Raw genomic sequence first — 10,575 nt, forward strand, 5'->3', positions numbered from 1 at the left:
GATAAAATAGGAAAGAAAAGTACAAAGGGGGCCAGACTCGGTGGCTCACGGCTGTAATCCTAGCACTCTGGGAGGCCGAGGTGGGTGGATCACTCGAGATCAGGAGTTTGAGACCAGCCTCAGCAAGAGCGAGACCCCATCTCTACTAAAAAAAAAAATAGAAATTATCTGGCCAACTAAAACATATATATAGAAAAAATTAGCCGGGCATGGTGGCGCATGCCTGTAGTCTCAGCTACTCGGGAGGCTGAGGCAGTAGGATTGCTTAAGCCCAGGAGTTTGAAGTTGCTGTGAGCTAGGCTGATGCCACAGCACTCACTCTAGCCCGGGCAACAAAGCAACACTCTGTCTCAAAAAAAAAAAGAAAAGAAAAGTACAAAGGGAGGATTAAAATGTACTTGATAGAAAACAGCCCTCATCTCCTCACCTCTGTCCCTCCCAGACAATTCCTAGCCCCCGTTATTCTCCCCTAAGGATTTCCAGCTGTACCCCAAAGTCTGACACTAACTCTAAACATATATATGGTTGCCACTGTTAAGCTGTAAAGTACTATATAATATGCTGTTAAGCTGTAAAGTACTATATAATATGCTGGGCACATTGTGGGCAACAGATAAACATTTATTTAATGGGAAAAATGGATGAACATTATTATTTTATTATTTTTCTTCTTTTATCTACCCTAGAGCAAGCCTAGGTACTGCTTGAAACGGGCACCTAGGTGCTTTGATAGAACACTTCCTGCTGAGTACCTTTCTCGCTCATTCCTTGTATTCCCAGCTTCTTGTTACTGAATACTTTCTACTTTCCACAACTATTTTAGGTGTGGAAATGAGAAGAAATCCTGTGGTAGAGACAGAGACAGAGGAACGTGAGCTGCATACAGAAAGCAGAATTCTGGCAGAGATAAATACTAAAATGACAAAGAAACATTTTAATTTTTTTCCTTGTACCTTATTGTCCATTTCTCTCCTTTCTTCAAAGTTTCTCAACATTTCTATTATTAGACTGAAGGAATTAAATCCATTTTGCTAATATTCTTCACACAATTGAATTCTCAAAGCTGTACCTCTCCTGTCCTAGGAGGTAAGATATTGCCAAGAAGTTATGAGAAACATTAATAGTTATAGAGAAAGCCTAAGGAAGTACCAGGGTCTGCTTACTCTTTCATCAAAAGTAGCTCCATTAGAATGAGGTAGTCAGGTCAATGGTAAATTATTAGATCCTTTTCCTAGATCTACAGAATGCTATATTGTTATCATGACCACCATAATTAAAATACTGTTGAGTTTCTACAAGTATAAAGCACTCTGATTGGCACTAGAGAATGAAAAGTTGTAAGAAATATATAACCACTGCCTTCAAATGTTTACAATCTATTTGAGGATTCAGTGTGTTTGTGTGTGCGTGTGTGTATACAGACATATGTACATATGTCTACAGACAGACGTATGTATATGTATATATATACAGTCATCCTTCAATAACCTTTGAGGATTGATTCCAGGACCTTCGACAGCTACCCTGATATAAAATGACATAGTGTTTGTATATAACATATGCACATCCTCCTGTATACATTAAATCATCTCCAGATTACTTATAATACCTGATACAATGTAAATGCTATGTAAATAGTTGCTATACCATATTGTTTGGGGAATAATGACAAGGAAAAAAATGTCTGTCCATGTTTAGTACAAATGCATTTTTTTTCTGAATATTTTCAACTCTTAATTATTTGACACCATGGATGTGGAACCCATGGATACAGAGAGATGGCCATATATGACAATAATTGAAAAATTAAGTTTATAATCTAAAATTGGAAAATTAAATTAGGAAGATTAACTAGTAAAATGTTGCAATTGGCTATTTAAAATAGCATAATTGGCCGGGCGCAGTGGCTCACGCCTGTAATCCCAGCACTATGGGAGGCCGAGGCGGGCGGATCGTTTGAGCTCAGGAGTCCGAGACCAGCCTGAGCAAGAGCGAGACCCCGTCTCTACTAAAAATAGAAAGAAATGATTTGCACAGCTAAAAATATATATAGAAAAAATTATCCGGGCATGGTGGCGCATGCCTGTAGTCCCAGCTACTCGGGAGGCTGAGGCAGGAGGATCGCTTGAGCCCAGGAGTTTGAGGTTGCTGTGAGCAAGGCTGACGCCATGGTACTCACTCTAGCCCGGGCAACAGAGTGAGACTCTGTCTCAAAAAATAAAATAAAATAAAATAAAATAAAATAAAATAAAATAGCATAATTAACAGAAAATATAAAATAAAAGTATATGTACAAATCAAAAATAGGAAGCAAAAAAACTTCATAAGAAAGGAGCTCTTTGTAATTTTTGCCTATCTTTAATTTTGTATATTGTCTTCAAATTAAAAAAAAGTTAAAATACAAGAAAGCATATGCTAAGTAAAAAAATGATTGGTGTGTGTACAGGCAATTAATACAAAAGTTCCAGGGAGAAAGCAATCTGGGAATTATTTTGGGATTCTCTTCAAAGTAAGTTAAGTACATAAAATTTCTGTCCTCAAGAAGTTCAAATCAGTACAAATTATTAAGTCACAAATAGTAAAACTTAGCCACTGTGAAGCAAGAGTACAGAACAAGGAAACTTTCTGAATTAATGGAATCTACTTTATACAGTCATTTGAAATAATTCAGTCTTAACACTTTCATAAATATACATAAACTAGAAGATTTCAAAATATTTATCAAGTAGTAGTCCAACTTATGTTTTATTGAGTAATTAAAAATTATTTATAATTAGATTATTAATATGCAACAAAATGCCATAAAACTTCTTTAAGAAGCTTTAGAGGATTGAATATTTTATTTTTCCCAAAGAAATAAAGGTGTCCAACATCATCCCTAGCTTCTTTTTTTGTCCAATAAAATTGCCTGCTAATTTTCAGCAGTGTCCAAAGATAATGCAAAGTTACACAGAGTCTACCATGGACTCTAAATTAACAAATGGAAAACCCTGAGGCTGGCAAGGAGCGATTTCTGCTGTCAGCACTCCAGGCTTCTCTCTGTCATAGGCTTGGAGTGTAGAGCAGGGTAGAAGTGTTTAATTTGGAAGCCTTCTACTCCTTTACAAGTCTACCTTAAAGGTCTCACAAAACTGAGTTACTTGGCATTACAAGCAACTTCCCAATAAAAGAGCAAGCTAAAAAGATTAGTTTCATTCAGGCAAGGAGAACAAAACCTGAAAATGAAACATTGGTCAAGATTCTTGATTACAAGTGACATACACCCAATTAAACGTAGTTTAATCAAAAAAAGAATTGGTTCATATTACTGCAAACTCCAAGGGAGGATTCGGCTTCAAGGTCTCCAGGTAATCAAAAATTTTCTCTCTCATTCTCTCTCCCTCTCTCTCTCATTCTTGTCCCTGTTCTTATGGCTATTTCTCCATATCAGTTACCCTCATTCTCTCAGGCTGCAGCCTGAGGATGGAGTAAATAGGGGCTGCGTGTAGGAGAGTGGAATGTGAAGAAACTAGGGAACACTCAGATATAAGAAGCCAGTTAGCAATTAGATATGTGAATATAGAGCTCAGGAGAAAGAGATCAACTAGTAACTTTTACAGAGCACCATATAATACTAACAACATTTATTGAGCATCACCTGTATGCTAGGCACTTTACAAATCAGAAAAGCTCATTGAACGTTCAAAATGCTATGAGGTGGTCTCAGAGATTTAATTGACTTCTCCAAATTCCCACAACTACCAAGGCATGGGCCGCTGGATTCTAACCCAGGTCCATATGACTCCTGTACTGGACACTGCGGGACCCAGCCAAAATGTTGGCTGCTGAGGACTCACAACTGATCTCACTCAGAATTTCCCTCCACAGAGGGAGCTCCCTCAATGAAGGAAGGTGTCTCACTCAAGGTTAGGCCCCCTTGATAAAAGGTACCAAGGTCCATTCACCTTGCCTCAACTGGGAAGACTACAAAGAAGTTCTTATAGTATCTTCTGAGTCCTCTGTTCCAACTGCATCCCAGTTAAGCTTCTCCCCCTGTCCAATTTTACTTCCCCCACATCTTTGCACCTGTTGACCCAAGCATATCCCCCTGATAAAACTCATGTACACAGAGCTCCACCTCAGAGTATGTTTCCAGGGAATCAACCTAAGACAAGCTCAAAGTCTGCGCTGTTGACTTTCTTCATGAACTACCTCTTCAAATCAAGTTTGTTGACCTTGCCTGCTTAACTCCAAAGAGATGTTGTGAAATGAATCATGAATCATGAAGTTTTTTGAAAGAGCAATTTCCAAACAGGAGTCAAAAATAATGTTCCCATAACATACTCAGAAAGGCATCATATTTTTATGTGAATTGTGGACCCATTCAACAATTTTTCAAGGTAAATGTTTTATGTTCTATGTTACAAAGCCCAGTAGAAGGCCTTCATCATGTTGGTTTATTCTTTTCTGTCTTCCTGGAAAATTAAACTATTTGATAAACAGCCTGAATTTCACAGTTTCTCCTTTATGAGGTTTTACAACATCTAACTCTCCTGCATATCAGAAACTGTTTAGATACAAACTGTTTCCTTGAGGAGTAGCTGTGGTGTCCTGCATTCTCAGGTCACTGGGAATTTGTTAATATTCATGGAGTTCCCATGATATGCCACAAAATCAAAAAGTTGCCAATCCCCAATCTTCAGCTGAGTTGCAACAGAAATCACATAAGAAAGACAAGAAACAAAGACCATTTTGTTCATCTGATTCTTGAAGGGCACTTCAAGTTCATCTAGTCCTTCTACAATTTTCAGAAAATAGACATTAGTTTTTTCTCTCTCAATATTTTTCAACAGGAAATGCTGCCCTTCACATTATGATTTCTAGAATTCCATAAAGGCCCCCATGCTCTCTCAATATTGTCCCTCATCAACTTGAGGATCTGTGCAGTTCCACCAGCAGAGATCCTTTCTTTAATGCCAGTCAAAGCTGTTTGAAGGAATAGAAACCGTTAAAGTTTTTTTAGTCCATTGAAGTTTAGTATGAGTATGGCTGCATTTACCAGCAACTTTCCAAACAGGGGATTTTTATTGCTAAGTTGTTGGGTAGGAGGATGGGGTGGGAAACCAGCATTGGTAAAGCAGATATTCAATCAGGATACTTTACAGACATCATTTCATTTGATCTTCTGGTAACCCTATATTCCTCTGCCTTCGCCAGTAAAGAAATTGAGTTTTAGAAAAATGGGTAAATTGCCCAACATCATGAAACTAGAAAGTAGCAGACAGGGACTCCAGATGTGGGCCTGCCCAACTTAATAGCCCTAGGCCCTAAAAACACTGGGCTTATAAAGGGGGAAAGATCATGTCATCAGGGTGGAGAGGAAATAGGGACTAAGATATAAAACAGATACTTGACCTCATGATTGTCATTGGACTAGGCTTTGGGGCTGAAGACAACAGGGCTACACAGAACAGGATGTGAGCAGAAGGGAGCCTTGGGATAAATGGATTCTTCCCAATAAATAGACACAGTCCCCATGAACAGAAGAGTAGACAGGCCACCTCCTCTATAAACTAGGCCAGAAATGTCTGTAAACTCACTGAAACCTCAGATGCCAGAGAGAGTCTACTCTGGATTGCAGATTCTTAACCATTTGACAAGTCTTGTCAATAGTTTCCACACCCCACCCTCAGACAGATTAGGTGGTTCTAAATAGGACTTTGGAGACAGGTACACAGTGAGTCACCTGAAGGTATATGATATTAGAGCTTCTCTGAATAGGTCTCTCCATGAAGCTACAAATTCATTCTCAAATAAAATAGCATTTTTCTTTGGGATTCTCCATTGTTAAAGTTACTCACAGTACACTCCCCCCATCAGATCAATAGCATTTTAAGATTTTGAAATCAAAAACATACTCCTATGTCACACAGAAATACTTCTGAAGTCAACTTTAGTTCTCTAAATACAATAGGGTCCTTATTGGTATCACTGGGATCAGACAAAGATCATCCAAGCTCAAAAAATTTTATGCTAAGTTATTTATTCATTAATCACAATTCCAGTACTAGCCTTCTTTTCTCTTCTTGGAATGTTATTAATAGAAATGAAGTTCAAATAGTATTATGATGTACTGGGAATACAGAATGTGATTAAGAACATGGGTTTTGGAATCAGACTTGGTTCCAGTCTCAGTTCTACTATTTATTACTGTGTGCCCCTGGACAAGTTATTAAATCTCTTTATGCCTTGGTTTCTACCTGGATAAAATGGAAATCAACAGGTATCCTATAAGGTTGCTATGAGGGTCAAATGAGAAAAGACCTGTAAAACCCTTAGTGTTATCTCTTTAATTTTCACATCATGACTATGTATTTGAAGAAAAGAATTGAAACAGACTTAACCTGAGATTGTGCTCCTCTGCCAGGTAAGCAAATGGCTTTTCAAGGAAAATATATTTGTCTGTTTGTCTAAAATCTTAGTTTACATTTTTCCAAAATAATCTACTTTAGAAAAACAATGTGAGAAGAGAGATTTTAATTTTTATAAAGCCGAAAAATATATAATTCATCAAAAGACAAATATCTTCAGAACCTGTTTCTGACACCCAAACAGAATAATCTTAATTTATATTCTAGAAAGTTAATGTATTTCAACCAACTACTTCTCTTTTACTCACATGATAAATAAGATAGTTATCCACCTATAGTTACATTTTTCAAATGGACACGTCATCTCTGAGACCATGAGCTGTAGCACGGACTTTAGAATTCAAACTACCTGACTCAGCTGTCAGCTTTACCACTAACTAGCTATGTGCTGTCACCTAGCATCTCTGAGATTCAGGGATATTTAGACTAGAGATATTAATTCCTAACTGCAGCAGACATGGTAGACTACTGACTCACCAACCATTCTTCCACACTTTTTCCAAGCCAGTAGAGTCACCCACACAACAGGGAGGCTGAAATTGTCAGACACTCACTTTCTCAGCTTCTCTTGGAATTCAGAATAGGCATGTAATTCCTCTATGGCCACTGAAACATAAGAGAACGTCTGCAAAGTTTTCTGGTAAAAAAAAATTTCTCTCTAATAAAATGAAAGAAACACATAAGAAAGAAACATCTTCCCTCCCTTCCTGCATTGGGAATAGCAGGGTGAGGGCATGATGCTTGGAGTTTTTGCAGACATATTGCAATTGTGAAGGAAAAGCCAATAGAATCACATTGAAATAGACTCAGAAGCTGAGGATGTTAAGCTGTGGAAACAACACTATAACTGCCTTCTCCAGGACTTTGTATTATGTAAGAAAAAGAAACCATAATGGTTTAAGCTACATTTGTACACATTTTCTGTTATTTGCAGCATAGACATGCTAACTTCTATACTGTTAGCTTAGAGTTCCTGGGAGGAGTAAATGAGGTAGCTTAAGTAGAAGCTCAGAGGTTTTTAGTGCCTTTGGATAACACTACCCCTAAATGTATTACTTTCCCATAAAAAGAAAAAACAATTCTATTCTTCATAATAGTTTGACTGCTGGTTCAACCATCTTCTAGGTAATTATTTAATTTTTCTGAGCCTATGTTTGCTCCCATTTAAATTGCATCTAATAATACTTCATGGGGTTGTTTTAAGAAATATACACACTGGATGCAGTATCTATCACTAGAGAATAAATCTGTTGTAAAGTGAAATGTCAAATTTTGATGAAGCTCCAGAATTCATGAAGTTGATGAAATTAGGTTGAAAAACTGCTCAGGTTCTTTGCAAAACTATCTATAAATGAGGATCTGGCAGTTAGACAAGTTAGCAGTTGAAGAAAAAAATTAATGATAATAAATAGCTGTTTCAAAAGACAATGACTTCAGGTGGAAATGTTAAATGGCACAGCTGCTTTGGAAAACACTCTGGCAGTTTCTCAAAAGGTTAAACATAGAGTTACCATATGACTCAGCAATTCCGCATAAGTATATACCCAAAAGAATTTAAAGCAAGTATTCAAACAAATATTTGCACATGTATATTGATGGAAACACTATTCACAATAGCCAAGAGGTGAAAACAACATAAATGCCCATCCGTTGATGAATACATAAACACGTGGTATATACATACAATAGAATATTATTCAACAACAAAAAAGAATGAAGCACTGATACATGTTACAACATGGATGAACATTGAAAACATTATGCTCAATGAAAGAAGCCAGTCTGTAAAGACCATACTGCATGATTTCATTCATATGAAGCATCCAGGATAAGAAAATCTACAGAGATAGAATATACGTTAGTGGTTGCCTAGGGCTGAGGATCAGGGTGGGTGGGGAAAGGGTTTGGGGGCAATTGGGAAATTATAGTTAATGGGTACAAGATTTATTTGGGGGGTGATAAATATGTTCTGAAGAGTGAGACTCCATCTCTACTAAAAATAGAAAAATGAGCTGTGTGTTGTGGTGCACACCTGTAGCCCCAGCTACCTGGGAGGCTGAGGCAAGAGGATCACTTGAGCCGAGGAGTTTGAGGGTGCAGTGAGCTACTATGACACCACTGTACTCTACCCAGGGCAACAGAGCAAGACTCAGTCTCAAAAATAAATTAATTAATTAAAAAAAGATAAAGAGGAAATTAGATTCTGGGGAAGCAAGCAACAAATGCTCCTGCATTTGCTAAGATTTATTAAGAGCTTATTAGCTTGCCTGGTACAGTGTAAGCACCGTATATTGTCACGTATAATCCTCATAATGTGCCCATCATCATCTCCATTTTAAATGAGATGAATGAAGGCTGGAAAGATTAAGTAACCTATTCCAGTTCATATAGCCACCACATATAGTAAAGTCAACATTTGAACACATGCTATCTGACCCCAAAGCCTTCGTTTCCATGTGCTTGTCCCACCTGTAGGATGGGAATCACTTGAGACCTTGTTTTTTCATCTTCATGTTCCCAATATTTGGCACAATAGGTGGCTTCCAGCAGGGCCTTCTATACTCACTGATTGAATGAATGAATGAGCAGAGAAACTTTAATAACTGCACAAGTCTACGGTCTCATTTAATCATATTTCTACCTTTTTCCTCATTCTGGAGAAAGTCCTCTAATAAATATTCCTCATTTTCAAAACACCATCTGGGGGTGTTTTGCCATGTACCCTGACCAAAATAAAATTTCAAAGTCCTATTTTTAGATCAATTTCACTTGACAATTCACTTTTGGTAAGTAAATTTCATTGCCTTGTTCTGGTCTTCATTCCATGCAAAAACATCTCAGAAACAAGTAACTTTTTAAAAAACTGCTTTAATTTTCTAATGGCTAAACCATTAAAACTGTTCATCAACTCCCTTGTAAATAATCTAGCAGCTGTGAACATTCTATACATCTAACAAATATTTTTAATAGAGGACAGGGAAAATGTCATAAATAACGGGAGTTGTAAAAATTAATGTTTTTGCATTTTACGGTTTATCTGCAATGAATTATAGATTACATTTTAAAGCGCGCTCTGGGCTCCTATCTCATAAACACTATTACCAGAAAAACAAGCAAACTATTCAGTTTCTCATTTTGTAACCCATTAACCTCTGGATGGTCATGCTTCTAGAGGTGGATGGTAAGTGTGGGATGGGGTATTCCAAAGCCTATTTCACACCCTTCATCTTTTGCTTTTGTCAGTTCAAATGTGCAAATAGGTTTCCAAGACTGTGCCCAAGTATCATTCTGGTCATCTGCTCCTTGGAGACACAAATACTGCACATATTTTCTTTGCAAAATTGGACTCTGAAAGGTGAAGTTATGCTGAGGAACACCTCCATCTTGAAGCACTCCAGGTTTCTATGTTTAAATTATTTTCTACTTAGGAAACAGTGTCAACAATGGGGTTTTAGAGTTGAGCCATGTTTCCATTTGCTTTTGCACTTTTCTTTTGATGAGTGTTCCGCATGCCATTCCAAATGCCTGAATACCACTGAGTAGGAGCCATAGGTACATGGAAAACATCAAGCTGTCAAGGTTTTATAGCTACCAACGTGTCTCACAGGTTTGCATCTCACAGAACAGCATACGTGAGGCTTGCCTGTACAAGGGTATACGTGTGGTGGCCTAAGACGCACACAGGATAAGGGCAAAGTCTCCGTATCCAACCAAGATCACCCTCCCTAATGGCAGAGAGAAAGAGAAAGAGAGACGGACACTCTCTCACAAAGAAAGGTGGGGGTTAGGGAGACGAAGTATTAGAAGGTTGTAGGAATCAAAACATACAACATTTCAGTTAGACTGGAGAAATAAGTTCAAGAGACCTATTGTACAACATGATGACTATAGGTAATAATAATGTCTTGTATACAGTTTTTGAAAACTGCTGAGAGTAGCTTTTAAGTACCCTCACCACACAAAAATATATGTGAGCATACTAATTAATACATATGTTAATAAGCTTGATTTATTCATTCTATGATCTATGCATACTTCAAAACATGTATGCCATAAATATATACAATTTTTATTTGTCAATTTAAAATAGTTAATTAATTAAAATAAAGTAAATAAGAACAACATATATACTCAAAGTGTCCCAGACCAAAAGCTCACCCCAGCT

The sequence above is a fragment of the Lemur catta genome, chromosome 9 (genome assembly GCF_020740605.2).
Source record: "Lemur catta isolate mLemCat1 chromosome 9, mLemCat1.pri, whole genome shotgun sequence".
Lineage (NCBI taxonomy): Eukaryota > Metazoa > Chordata > Mammalia > Primates > Lemuridae > Lemur > Lemur catta.